At 44.3% G+C, this 14,949-nt stretch overlaps 1 protein-coding gene across 4 annotated transcripts in view; it reads right to left on the bottom strand.

The window, feature by feature from the left end:
- Positions 1 to 14,949, bottom strand: part of Plekhm3 (pleckstrin homology domain containing M3) — a 156,274-nt gene that overhangs the window by 10,325 nt on the left and 131,000 nt on the right. The window lies entirely within an intron of this gene.

Below are 14,949 nucleotides of genomic sequence, written 5' to 3'. Positions count from 1 at the left end.
GGGAAATGGGAGGCGGGGAGGAGGCGGCAATCTTTTTTTTTTTTCAATAAAAAAATTACATTAAAAAAAAAAGATTAACAAGAAATTGACAAACAATTTTAACCTAATTAAGAAACTGACTATGAATGGTTCTTACAAACGGGCAAGGCAAGCGACAAAGTGGTGGCATAGGCAGTATCTCCAGGTGGCATTGCTCTGGGTGACAGAAATCTGACAGACCAAATACCCCTCTCTTTTGTCAGTGGGACCATGAAGAAGAGAACAAGAGATGTGGACATCTTGGTGAGTGGAGTAAAGTACAAGCCCAATGCAGACAGCATTATATCTGACCACAACACGTTCTGATCCCACCTACTCACCCTAACCCTTCCTTTTCATATTTAAAATAGGCAACATCTACTTGGTCCTGCACTACTGTGTGGTACAGTGGTGGTGGTAGTGTGTGTGTGTGTGTGTTTGTGCACACATAAATTAGCTTTTTAATGTGGAAATAACTGTGCTTTGACTTAAGCATTGTTTGTTGTCCTATGCTTACTACGTCTGTCTGTCAGCAGATACCATACAAAACTCTAACTGGTGGCTTTTGTGGCCCCAAGCTTTGGACTCGATTCTGGTCTTGTGATTGAATTCTGGCCTTCCTCCAGGTTAGTCAACACACACCTCAGCTCTTGGAAAGACAATTGGCGGTCCTGTAATGATGTTTTCATCTGTCCTTTAAGCCTGAGTTAATTAAGGAAAAGCTTCCCCTGATTGTAACCCATAAAGCTTTAGGCTTTCTTTGCTCCTGGCCTTCTGAGTCTGCAGCTAAGCTTGGCTAATACCTATTACAAAAGCTTTACTTACAATCTGGATTCAAAATAGAATGCAAACAAGGGTTAATTAATTCATTTGTTAATTTTGCTACCCTACTGGGGACATTAACTCACCATCATCCTTTGTGTAAATGCTCAATAAGCCCTTCCTGCTAATCTGTGGCCCAGGAGAGGAGTCAGCCACACTCAGGCTGTGTTTAAAAACACAAATTTGACATGAATGCGGGAGCATCTGGGGGAGCGGAAACTGGTATTTCTGACACTAAATCCGCATCTTAAGGTTTACCCAGCAGTCACTATGATTCTCAAGAAAAAAAATGCGCACCTTTTCGTGGGATTACTTGAGCTCAGAAAATAAATTTGCTGCTAGAGAAAGTAAAAGCACCGCAGGAGGATTTAAACATTTCTACCACTGCTGCCCATACTGGAGCAGACTAGACACAAGAGCGCTCTGTACAGATTACTGAATGGCTTAAGATGCCTGGAGGTTAATGCCGCCTGCAAAGGCCTGGAGAAGACACAGACGGAGCAGAGCAGCAGAAAGGTGTCAGGGTAACGCAGATGGCAACCAATGGTCTCGCCTTCCTCTGCATTTCTGTGGACTCACCGACTCCCTTTTTCATTTTAAATGAGAAGTATTTGTGAGAGATGCTTTAGAAGGAAATAATTCATCGTGGACTCTGACTGGGACTCACTTAGCACAGCTGAGTTCATCACTCAGTGCAGCTAAAATAAAAGTTCCAAGCATCTTAGGAAACGCACAGAAAGTCGAGAGAAGCAGCCCAGTTTATGAGCAGTTGTTTGGGAATACGATCTTGGTTACTGGTGTGAATTTAGAAGGAACAAGGCAGTTCCTGCTTTATATGATTTCCTTATTTATCTCCTGCCACTGGGTCCATTCTTTTAACAAGATGGCGTTACATACATTCTCATGGCTTTCCTAGGCTGGTGATGCTAGGCAAAGGAATTTTGGGGCACTCTTAAGTTCTCAGACCTGCAGGCCTAGGAGAAGGAAACTGGGGTGAGAAACTTTCTCTGCAGGGGCGCTGGCCTGGAGTGAACTTTGGTGTTTACCAGGTGTGAGGGGTCCCTTAGCGTGCACAGGCCTTTCTCCTAAGGAGGAGGAGAATGTCACCTCCTTTGTTGGATATTCACAGCACCTGTGGTTCTGAAGCCCTGAGTTGGCCCAACACTCTGGTGGTTACCTCAGGACCCCTCCCCGGATCGGCAGTCTTCTTTGTCAGGGAAGTCTGTCTCTCTGCACTCTACATTTTGAAGATTTTTTTTTTGTCCAGTCACTGATGGCCAAAAGAAGCTGCTTCCTAGCTCAATCTTTTAATTTAAATTTCCTTTGTTCTCTACCACCAGTGATGTCCTTTCTAGAAAAGAAGGTGTAAACTCCTTCCTTACAGAAGGGCATATCTCCTTCATCATCTTCCCACACTGGACCGGCTGGTCCCTATCACATCTCTTCAAGCTCAGAGGCTTCCTGTGCTTCCAAGGCTCGACTACAACAGCTTCGGGTTCATTATTTAAGTTTGCCTATCATGTTCTTGGTTTTACTGTAAGATGATTCATATAGAGATGTAAGACATATCGCTGTCTTTACCTGTTTACTCATCAAAAGTCTGTGCGATCCTTCCCATCAGTGTGGACACAACAGTTTCCAGCAACCACAGCAAATGCAAGCCTAGCTGAGGGTGGCAGTCTCTCATTCCAAGAGATGGCTTGTTCTTCCAAATGTCAGGGCAAATGCTCTGGCCACGGAGAATCAGTGGCCCAAGGCTCTAGCAGTCGTGGGTGTGGCGCTGGGGTGAGACTTCGGAGCTGGGCTGTGGGTGGGCTTTCCTGGTGGGTAACTGCAGGTTCTTCCTGGCTCTCTGACTCAGCACTCACACAGCATGCGCGTGTGTGGAGTCCACTGAGTCTCTCACACTTTAGTAATGCCTACTAAATAAAAACTTCCTAAAAATAGTTTAAAAACTAATTAAAGGTTTGCCATTTAGAACTTTAAAATCAACGAACCAGAATGTGAACCAGTCACAGTAAAGCACGGGCTCGTTCCCAGGCTCGCCTGCGAGTCACTTACCGTGTACTGCTCTAGGGGCACAGCGAGCACAACAGAAAAGTCATAAAAAGATCCTCTTTAATGGATCTTATAAAACAGTGGGTAGAATCACAGCCTGAGTTTCTATCTTAAGCTCCTTGGGTAAAGAGTGTCACAATCAGTCAACATGCTTGAGGCATTACTGCTTGAAAGATGCTGACCCTCGGGGCTAGAATAAAAGTGCTCAGAGCACATTCAGAGGGACTAGTTTGGTCTTATGCTTGGTTTCTTCCCAGTCTGAAGAGTGGATGAGGGTGGGGAGGAGGGTATGTGGTAAGAATGGGAGGAGGGGAGGGAATGGGAACTTGGATTGGTATGTATAATGAAAAAAGATAGTTTGTTTCCTTTTTTAAAAAAATTTAAAAAATAAAATTAAAAAAACCAAAAAAGTTGCCATATCTTTTGTTACTATATATTGGTGACATCTGCCTGGTATGTCCAGGGGGTGGGGGCACGTCAGGGGCCATGTAGCAACTTAGTGACAGAGTCATTTTCCATTGATCTCAACATGAACTAGCCTTTCTCTACTAATTAAACAAATCCTAAAACTTTTAATCTATTTATTTTATTGAAAATAGTTTGTTCACACAATATATTCTGATTTAATAATTTTTAAAGCAATTAAAATTTATCCTTTATAAGTACTCATCAAATATTTATAGATTGAATTTATTGTTGGAGTCAGAGATGATGTGCTAAAGGGAAGTTATAAGACTGCATTTTTGGCAAGACTCCATTTTATATATTCAAGATAAATATGTAAATAATATGTGCGTAGAAGAATAGTAATATTTTGTGTACTTTTCAAATCTTCTAGAGTGAGCATCAATGCATTTTACAGTTAGAAATAAAAATACGATTTTAAACGATGGTCCGTTTCCTCTCCAAACAAGCGACAGTGAGGTTGTGGCATGTGTACAGACAAGGCAATGTTACCTAGATACCTAACTAGAAACTTATTAAGGAACGTGTCTTGACAGCAATTTATTGAAATGACCAAGTGCTGTGGTGGTCATAAACGCCTGTATTTATCAAGAGGCTAATGACGTACAGGGTGGGGTTCATGCCTGTCTTGTCTGTATTAGCAGCCGTTCTGAAGTGTTCTGACACGTGAATATCCAGCTAAGCTGCAATGCTATGTAGTAAGTTATTCTTTGGATAAAGTTTATATTTATTTTTATTTTATGTGCATTGATATTATGCCTGTATATATTTCTGTGTGGGGTGTCAGTTCTTTGAGTTACAGACAGTTGTGAGCTGCATGGGGGTGCTGGGAATTGAACCCGGGTCCTCTGGAAGAACAGCCAGTGCCCTTAACTTCTGAGTCATCTCTCCAGCCCAAGTTTTTTGGTTTCTTTTTTTTTTCTTTCTTCAAGACAGGGTTTCTCTGTGGCTTTGGAGCCTGTCCTGGAACTAGTTCTTATAGACCAGGCTGGCCTCGAACTCACAGAGATCCGCCTGCCTCTGCCTCCCGAGTGCTGGGATTAAGGGCGTGTGCCACCACCCCCTGGAATTTTTTTTTTTAGAGAAAGAAAACAAGACTCCCCTACCCTGTCACTGAACACCACATCATCCAACACTGCTGAAAAGTTTATTATCTTTTCTTTAAATCAAGGACACCTTCACCAACATAGCAAGCACATCAACACATGGGAGGGGGAGCCATCATAAGACCAAGAAGAGCACAATCGCATCTTGGTACTTGGTACCTCATTACCTTGTCCCTGCTGTTCACACATTTTCTAGACTCTGTTCTCTCCCCAGATAACTACAGGGTCTCTGCAGACCCTCCCACCCTAAATTCTAAATTCTAAACGCACAATTCTAAACCACGGCGGGAGTCTATGAGAGAGCCACCAGCCAAGGCCTGGCCCTGCAATCCCGGAGTCAGAAAGCAGCCAGCAGACAGAAGCAGGTGGTTTCCCAGAATGGCTCCTAGGAGGAGGAGCCCAGGTTCCCTTTGGCTCTTTCTAAGATCCTACACCTTATTACAGCACTCCCTGAGTGGGCTGTTTCCCAAGAAAAGCCACAGAAGGAAATATTAAAAAAGACTACAGACATTGGGGGTAAGTTCTTGCCTCCCTACGCCCAGCCCTACCAAGGCTGTTGCCCTCTGTTGTTGAGCAGGATGTAACAGGACTGCCAAGCAGAGCCCGCAAACCTGGTAATTAGGTGCTAGGACAGTGTTTGCTTTGGAAGCATTCACCAACAAAGGAATGTGTCAGGCTGATTAGTGAGAAAGGGGTATGTAATGTGTGTGTACTTAAGTCCACGTGAGGCCATAATCCAGGAATTCAGTCTGTTTGAGCAAGGGCTGGCAGAATGAGGAGGAAGCTGAGCTGGGACGCTGGCTTCTGGGCAGCACTTCTTTCTCCTTTCCAGCTTCAGTCCGCCAGCACCACTCCCACCAAGAAAGGTGGCAGGCCACACATTCAACATGAAATTCTCTTCAAAAAAACATCGGACTAAAAGAATGGAGAACTGTGAAGGGTTTCTGGTAACGTATCTGACTTTCCCCTCCATCTGCCCTGCTAGAGGGCAAGTAAAACGCAAACAGAACAGAAAAAAAAAAACACAGCCCCTCCCCCCCAAAGACGGGGTCTCACTGTGTCTCCTTGGCTAGCCTGGACCTTGGTTTGTAGACCAGGCTGGCCTCAAACGTGAATGGATCCATTTGCCTTTGCTGGGATTAAAGGCATATGCCTGACCTGAGATCTTAATGTCACGACTCATTGACTAAGAAAAATCATATACCTAGCCTCTTTGACTGGAGGAAGGGATCCAGGGCTTCAGTTCTTTTGAAAACAAACCCTTTGCGCAGGCTTGACCACTTAGGTATATGGAACTCCTTGTGTCCACGAGGTGTGAAGAAGGACAGCCAAGTGCCAGTGTAAGGAGCAGCATCTACGCCCAACAAGCTCGGGTCCCCAAGGGCAGGCAGGGTGGAATGGATGCCAGCAAAATGCAAGATGACAAAAGCATTTCACTAGGTCAGGAACACTAGGAGAACTTATGTTCTTTGGCACAAACCGAATAATTCTGGAGCTCGGACACATAGGTAAAAGCATCAGGCTTCATTTTCTAATATTCTTGGGAGGGATTCTTTTCAAAAACAATTTTCCAGTTCCAGTTCCCTTTCTTATGTGAACTAACCTGACACAATAGTTCTCAACAGAGAAGTGAGGAGTTCTGTTTGGAGCCTCACTTGTGGCCATTTCCCTGAGGCCAATGTGTTCTCAAGATGATGTGGGGAAAGTCCTTCTACAGTGTGAGAATAGGATGTGGTGGGAGAGGGTGTCGGCACAGCTGGTGAGAATTCAGTGTGACAAGTCCAAGATCCTGTGAGGCATCCTTACTTCTTAGGAGAAGCAGGCAATATTCAGTCTGCAAGGTTTCTTTTCTTTTTTCTCTTTCTTTTCTTTCCTTTCCTTTCTTTTCTTTTCTTTCCCTCCCTCCCTCCCTCCCTCCCTCCCTCCCTCCCTCCCTCCCTCTCTTCTTTTTTCTTCCCAAGTCAGCGTTTCTCTGTGTGACAGCTCTGGCTGTCCTAGAACTCTTTGTAGACCAGGCTGGCCTTGAACTCACAGAGATCCACCTTGCCTCTGCCTGGGATTAAAGGCATGTGCCACCACTACCTTGCCTGGTACTGTTTCTTTTTACTGTTGTTACTGCTTGTTTTTGTTTTTATGAGACAGGGTCTCACCAGGAAGCTCTGACTGGCCTGAAACTCACTATGTAGACCAGGGTAGCTTTGAACTTGGAGATCATCTACCTCTGCCTTCTAGGGCTGAGATTAAAGATGTGTGCCACTAGATCCAGCTCAGTCTCTACTTTTAAACCCTCACATTCAAAACCTAAAACAACAAACCCTTTTAGAAGACCTCTGCCTGAGCTGCAGGAGCCTTGGGAACACACAGGAAGAACAACATTTGACGCCTTCCTGAGCGCAGGCTAGACAGACCAATCTTCCTGCCAAAGAAATCTCTTAAACGGCAGGTTAGTGGCTCCAACCTTGTGTAGAAAGCTGGGCTTACACCACACTTTTGTAATAACACTGTACCATTGGGAGCCTTGAAACTCCCTTAACTAGTCACTTCATCTAAAAAGGATTGTCAGGCCGGGAGGTGGTGGCGCAAGGCTTTAATCCCAGCACTCAGGAGGCAGAGGCAGGCGGATCTCTGTGAGTTCGAGGCCAGCCTGGTCTACAAGAGCTAGTTCCAGGATAGGCTCCAAAAACTACAGAGAAACCCTGTCTTAAAAATCCAAATGAATAAATAAAAATAGAAAAATATAAACTATAAATAAAAAGGATTGTCGGCACTCACGAGCTAACAAAACAACAAATACGTAGGGAATGAATACACTGTGAGGGTACAAACAGCACCATGTTGTGTGCCATCTTCTTACCCACGACTGGGTGTTGCTCACAAGGGTATAGTGGTAAGAAACTCTGGGAGTGCAATGTTTTCTGTGTTTGAATGCCAGTGGGGACAACGCTCCTGTCATCTGAAAAAATAAAAATTAGCCAAGCCAAATGGACCAGGACAGAAAGAATGCCACTGACTTGGGGTGGCTGGCTGAGCTCTCAGGTCTCTTCCAAGAAGTGTTCAGGAATGGCATCTTCACAGAAATATTGAGAATGTGCCATGAGCAGCATTAGGACGGGGTCCTTAATACTAAGAGATGATTACTGAGGTGTGGAGATGACTGAGAGAAAGCTGCGGAGGAGATAACTGAAAGATTGAAAAGAAGAATCCGAGTCCTGGGTAGTCACTTTGTGGACTTCCGTGACTGCTCTGCTTGCATACGCAACTGTTTCTCCTTAAGTCTTTGTTCAGCGTGGCCCCAACTTCAGACTTGTAACGCTTAGAACTCAGAGCTCTTGTTTCTTATTTTCTCAGAAGTGTGTTGTTTCTATTTCTCTAGGATGTGTGAAAAATGGAATGTTTGTTCCTGCCGTGCTTCCCTTGAATCCTTTCAGACAGTAAATGCTGGACTAAGCTTAATTACAGATCGATCATCCTATTGTATTTAAATCTTGCAGTCTGGACATTAAGGGATTCTTAGTTAAGGAGATGTAGGTGTTTCATTTGTGTCTGAGAAGCTTGGGGTACCACAACAATTTGGAGTTAAGGCAAGTCCGCTCAACTTCCACAGACAACCTCACTGCCCAGTGGTGTAGGGTCAACCCTCTCTTATCCCCGTCACAATAGCCATTCTTCCACTTTACAACAGAAATGTGTATCTGCCCTGATCCAATCTGACCGCGGCTTACTGCTCCAGGTGTCCACACTCCCAGGGGAGCAAACACAGGGACAATCGAGAAGCAAATCTTCAGGGAGGCAGGCAAAGATAGCTTTCCAATTACTGTCAGGGTACATCCCGCAGACTTCTTTGAAGACGACAGCTTCAGAAGAAGTGCTGTACGATGGAAAGGATGGAGGTAGAGTCAGAGAGCTAAGTGTTTCACCTTATCTGTTGGGACAAGTAGACTGTTACTCGTGAACGCAGGTGTCCTCACTAAAGCAGAGGTGGCCAGGATATGGCTTAGTGCATAGACACTTGCCGCCAACGATGATTTGAGCTTGATCCTCAGAACCCACTTGATAGAAAGACAGAACATTCCGCCCTATGACCTCCACGTGGAGGGCCCTCACACATACATGCACGAACACAAAATAAATAAATGAAGTATAATTAAAAAGTTGAAAAGGAAAAGAAAGTTTAAGTTGACCAATGTTTATTATATGGTCAAAATCAAAAAAGTGATGTGGCCGGATGGTGGTGGCACACACCTTTAACCCCAGCACTCGGGGGGCGGGCATAGGCAGGCAGATCTCTGTGAGATCGAGTCTCACAAGAACTACTCTACAAGAACTAGTTCCAGGACAGGCTTCAAAACTACAGAGAGACCCTGTCTTGAAAAACCAACCCCTCTCCACAATAAGAAAGAAAGAAAGAAAGAAAGAAAGACAGACAGAAAGAAAGAAAGAAAGATGTGAACACAGTGTATTCTACTCACCAAGATCAGTGTGTTAGAGTAGCACAAAGTTCCCTAGAAGCCACGGAAAGGTTCTCCCCCAGCCCACCCGGCCCACGCACATCCTCCTGTAGATGAGGCCAAGCTTTAGTAGAACTGTCCCCTGGCTCTTCTGTCCCTAAGCTGTACACTACTGTGAGCAAGGCTCATGCATTTCCACAGCAGCAGCTGTCCAATTATACACTGGTTATACACTCAAAGAATTGTTTCTTGAAAGAGAGAGTAGTTTTAATATCATGTGAGGTGCTGTGTATGTGCATATGTGTGTGTGTGTGCATGTGCACATGCTATGGGGCATGTGTGGAAGTCAAAGAACAACCTCAAGTGTTCCTCACACTCATCTTGTTGAGACAGGGTCTTTTATTGGCTGTTTGCTGCAGAGGGATTCTGGGATTGACCTTTCTCCATATTCCATCTTATTGTAGAGACTCTGAGGCTCTAGCCTCGTGTGTACGACATTCAGTTTTCACATGGTTCTGGGCTTCGAACTCGGGTCCTCAGACTTGCACGTCAGCATTTACTCAAAGCACCTGGCCAACCCTGATTCCCTCCTCCCATCCCCAGACAGGCAGCCTTGAACTTAGAGACACCTTCCTCTGCCTCTCCTATCCCCTCTGCCTCCCCCATCCCCAGACAGGTGGCCTTGAACTCAGAGACACCCGCCTCTGCCTCCCAAGTGCTGGGATTAAAGTCATATACTACCTGTGCCTGGTCTGAATTTTTATGTTTTTTAAATTAGACTATAATAATACTGATAAAATAAAATTTGGCTCTATAAGAATATTAAGTACTGAGGATGACAAATTTCTCATTTCTAAGATCTTTACCCATAATATAAAACTTGTTTTGTTATGGAAAGCTTCAAATATACTCAGAAATACAGAGCAAAGCACAATAAATCCCTGCGTATCTATCACTGAGCTTCAATTGCTTCACGACACTCGCTTCCATTCCTGTCTACCCCTTTACTCCATATGTAGATTATTTTGAGACAAATCTCATAGGGCACATTCTTTCATTCATAAAAATTTCAGTAACATATTGACCTCATTATTCAAATTAATTTATTTCTGGCATGTAGTTCTGACTCAAGGTTTTCCTTGGTAAATATGACTGCTTCTTTTGTCTTTTCCCATAGACTTGTGTAAACTGCTTTCAGGGTTTAACTGGAGGCGGAGCACCAAGAGGAAGTGCAATGGGTTCCCGAGAACATTACCAGCCTAGGTTCCAGGAATACAGTCAAGGTCCCTTCTGAATCACACTCTTTGCATGCAGGGAGAGCTGCCTGTGAGCAGCAAAGACAGGGGATTCCGAAGAGCTACAGGTTCTGTCCCACTGGAGAAAGGCCTTTCACGTGGGGTAAGGAGGCCATTTTGGTGAGAATTCAGAGCCTTGACAGTCATACTATCTTTGAATATATTCTTTCATATAATATCCTTGAGGTATAAATCTTCCAAAAGATTCTATGTGCAATCCTTGTCAAGAGGACAAGTCTAGGGACTTGTGGCATTTAAAACTGTTAACGCCTCATGCTCAGATCTTGGCCTCTATGTTCATTCTCAGTGAAAGGAGAAGGGCTCCTTGGGCATGTGGCCGCGGCTTGGGTAAGAGCTGTTAAAGCACGAGTCTGGATCATCTCGAACAGCCAGATAGGAAGGAAATGCTGAACAGTAAACAAACAAAACCCACAATGGCTGAGACACTGGAGCCAATGCAGAGTTTGAATGCAAAGCTAAAAGAGTAAACAACACAGTACAACCAAAGGTAAAAAATAGCTGTGCATGAATTCACACTGACAAGAAGAGCACACAAGTGGAGAAGTGAATAAATGGGAAAAAAGACTAATCTCCCAAGAAGGATTTCAAATAGTTTTGGGCATGTTCTGCTCCCAGGACAGTGATACCTACTGAGAATTCCATGTGTTTCCTTTCAAAGAGGGAAGGTAGGAGAGGAAGATGAGAAACTTCACAGAAGAGAAACCTGGTACAGAGTCTGCAGTGATAAACCATGACGGTGGTGTGCTTGTCACATGTGATGAAAATGGTACTTTATTTCCACAGTCTTTCCCACCCCCGACCACAAATGTTTAAAGCCAGGCTAATCTTGTCGTTGCTGTGCTTAGAGATTGGTTCTTGTCGTTGCTGTGCTTAGAGATTGGTTCTTGTCGTTGCTGTGTTTAGAGACTGGTTCTTGTCGTTGCTGTGTTTAGAGACTGGTTCTTGCTGTATGTTGTCCAGGCTATTGGGCCTTGTTATGCAGCTCAGGGCTACACTGCCTTGAACTTGTGGCAATCCCCTGCATTGCCTCCCAAGTTTCTGAGATCACAGGTATGCCCAACCATGCCTGCCCTTAGTCTACTAATCTTAAAACAACAACAACAAAAATCCAAACAGACATACACACCCAATGGTATCCTTCAAAAGTGTCAAGATCATCAAAATCGGGAAAACTTTGACACTGTCATAGCTCAGTCTAGGTAGATATGAAAATGAAATATAATGTACTATCCTGGGATAGAAAACAGATTCAGCAAAAACTAAGAAACTGAAAAAGACAAAACAACCAACGGCTCCTAGCTTACGATGATTCGCTGATTTACTAACTCCAACAGATGCAGCACGCTATGTTAGCGGGGAAGCAGGAGAGGGATGCGGTGAGTGCAGTGAGGGGAAACTGCACTTCTTCCCAAGTTTTCTATTCTAAGAAAGTTTGTTTAAACTATGCCACTTTGATCTTGGAATCACCACTCCCATGGATAAAGCTCCTAACACTCCAGACGCCTTTGGAGTTCCAGGGTCACAGATTCTGCTTTTCCTAGTGACCGTTCCCCAGTCCAGGGTCTTGATAACCAGTGATCTTTTTACTGTCTCTACAACTTCCCATTTTCTAGAACGTCATAGAATTTTGTGGCCTGTTCACTTATTTCTTTTATCAGGAGCTAATATGCCACTGTATCAACATATCCATTTGTTTACCCATGCACCTACTCATGGGCTCATGATTGCTTACAGTTTTGGGTAATTAAAGTTTCTATAAACATCCATGTGCATGCTCTCATATGAACAAATATATTCAACTCACGTTATTTCAAAGCTTTTTGTTTCATTTTCAAATGCTCTGGGATTCTTCCCACATCTTTCTGTTAATGATTTCAATAGTGTGTGTGGGGTATAGGTGCACATGTGTATGTGGGTACATGAATCTATACGCATGCATGCAGAGGCCAGTGAAGAACAATGGATACTTATTTTCCTGCGCCTTTGTCAAATTTATTGTTTCGAGACAGATCTTTCATTGAACCTGAGGCTTATCATTTCGGCTCGTAGGGCTAGACAGTTCTCAGGATTTGTCTATCTTGGCTCGCCTCCAACCCCATGCACTGGGGTTAAAGGTACACATGACCAGGCCAGGTTTTATGTGGGTACTGGGGAATTTAAAGTCAGGTGGCTTGCACAGAAAGCACTCTTACCCACTAAGCCATCCCCTCCCCCATCACCGATATCTACTCAGTACATGAGCTGAGAACAGACTCTGAATGATTTCTAGTAGCTAGAATTTGTTCAGGTGTGTTTTATGCCTCACAATGTTGTCTCTTGTGAACGCCCCACGTGTGTTTGAGCAGAACATGCCTTCTTCTGGTGTCTGGGCAGGTATGTAGATGTCAGTTAGCTCCTGTGCCAACCGGTGCTGTTTGGTTTAAGTACACACTTGCACGGAGTCTCTGCCTGCTGGAGCTGTCCTCGAGAGGACTAACACCTCTGTCACAGCACATGTATTTGTTTCTCCTTGAAGTTCTACCATACACGCTAAGGACATGTGTGTGAAGTCAATTCCTTGTTTTGAAGGCTGGCTCCTTTGTTCTTGTGTGAAGTACTATTATTATCTTTTAAATATTCAAAGGTGAAGTCATATGGCCTTTGTTTGGGAGGCTTTAAAATGAATCATTTTCTGTCTTGTTGTAAGTCTATTTGAATCTTTAAGATCTATATTCTTCTTTCGGCTTGTTTGGGGTTGTTGGTTCTTCAGTTTCTTGACATACGTATTTAGACTATTGAGATCCTTTTCCCTTCTGTCAGCTATAGACGTTAATAGCTCTAAGTTTCCCTAAGCCAGATGTAACTAACCTTCTGACATTGGGATATGACATTGTCATCTGCAAAGTCCATGTTCAAGAACCAGTCAAATTCAAAGAGAACTCTCATAATGTTTAAGGAAGCTCACGTCTTTGTGCTGGGCGGCGTTCATAGTTGTCCTGGCTTCATGCAGCCTCATGCAGTCCACAGGCCATGGACCAGAAGCTGAACAAACCTGCTGGCCTAACATTACTTTAGCTTCATTCCACATGCCCATATTTTATTTTCATTCACTTAAACATACTTCACACATTTCCCTGTGACTGCCCCTTTAACCCAGGAGTCTTCTGGTACTCCACACATTTCCCTGTGATCGCTCCTTTAACCCAGGAGTCTTCTGGAAGCACACTGCTGATTTTCTGACATGTCACGGGTCTCCAGCCCTTTTCCTACCGTGAACTTTAATCTCTGGGCTAGAGAACACACACGTGCACTTTAAGTTTCCTAAGCTTACTGAGATCTATTCTGTGACCCAAATAGGGCTTATTCATTGAGAAGCATCTTAATTTTCACTATTCATTTTTATCACAATGTCACTCATGTGCCCCCAAGGTCTCTCTCTGATTCATGAGTTCTAGCAGTCACAAAATCATGTGACCATCACTGCCATCTACTCCTACCATATTTGTATCATCAAACCCCTGTGTTCATTAGAAGTCACCGCCTTCACCCCTCTCTGAAGCCCCAGGCAACTACAAGTCTAGTTTGGATCTGCTTATTTGGGGCATCCCATAAAAAGGGAATCACTCAAAGTGTGGATTTTTGCATCCAGTTTCTGTGAAGTCTATGTTGTGGCATGCAATAATTTCACGTAAGTTTTTAAGGCAAAATCATCGTTCACTGGAGCATACATCAAGTTTTGTTTCTTCATCAGCTGATAAGCATTTAGGTTGTTTCCTTTTTATGATATTATAAGTACTTTTGCTGTGAACATTTGTGTATAAGTTCTTATCTTAAGAGTGTGTATCTAAAAAGGGATCTAATCTACATACTACGAGCAAAGGACCCATGCTCAGGAAATTTGTGTATTTGTAGATCCTTCTATGTATGGGCTGATGTGTGTTCTTGGATGCTTACAAATAGTCTCTGGGTTTAAAGAGCGGCCAAAGGGCCGAGTCAACTCTCAGCATGACAGCTCTGCTCCACTTGCCTGGTTACACGCCTCACCTTCCGTCCTGGGCCGCAATGTAGTGGGCGCTGCAGGCTGGAAATGAGCCATAACATTTGTGGCCAGAGAAGCCAGAGCACACACACAGAGTATTTCTAGTATGTTCTTGGATGAAAGGAAAAACGGTACGTATTATTTTGTGAGTCTAGAGAAGTCACAGCAAAAACTGATCCAAGTTAGTGGGAAGCTGTCCATCCTCTAGGGATGTGCTGATGCCCAAACATGACTTTGGTTAGAACACTAAGCCTCATGACCTTCCGTTTCTCTCTCTCCAGGCCCTAAAACTTACATCTTTTGCTGTGTCTATGGAAAACGTGCTCCTCACCCAGGCCTTAAGCTGCAGTTCTAGGAGTCAATCTAGGCTTGGTATTCCTTTGAGGAGACCATTTCCCATTTCTTTCTGTTGTTGCTGTTTTTTGAGACAGTCTCTCTAATAATTCCCAATGCTAATCGTTTGGCTCTGGCAAGCTGGGTGGGAGTCTTCTCCTCCACGCTCCACTCCAGGACTAAATCTGAACACACAGCACAGTTTGTTGCCCGCTAAGCCAGAGCAAGGCGGCGTTCCTTCATAGCTCCCCCCCGCCCGCCCCCCGCCCACCCAAACCCCCCGCCCCCCCCTCCCGCCGGCCCGACACCCGTCACACACCGCACCCGCCACGCCCAGACCCGCCCGCCACGCCATCAGCCCGACC

The sequence above is a fragment of the Alexandromys fortis genome, unplaced genomic scaffold (genome assembly GCF_014885135.2).
Source record: "Alexandromys fortis isolate MF-2015 unplaced genomic scaffold, M_Fortis_MF-2015_v1.1 scaffold_40, whole genome shotgun sequence".
In the NCBI taxonomy this organism is placed as follows: domain Eukaryota; kingdom Metazoa; phylum Chordata; class Mammalia; order Rodentia; family Cricetidae; genus Alexandromys; species Alexandromys fortis.
This window is presented reverse-complemented; position numbering and strand designations above follow the sequence as displayed.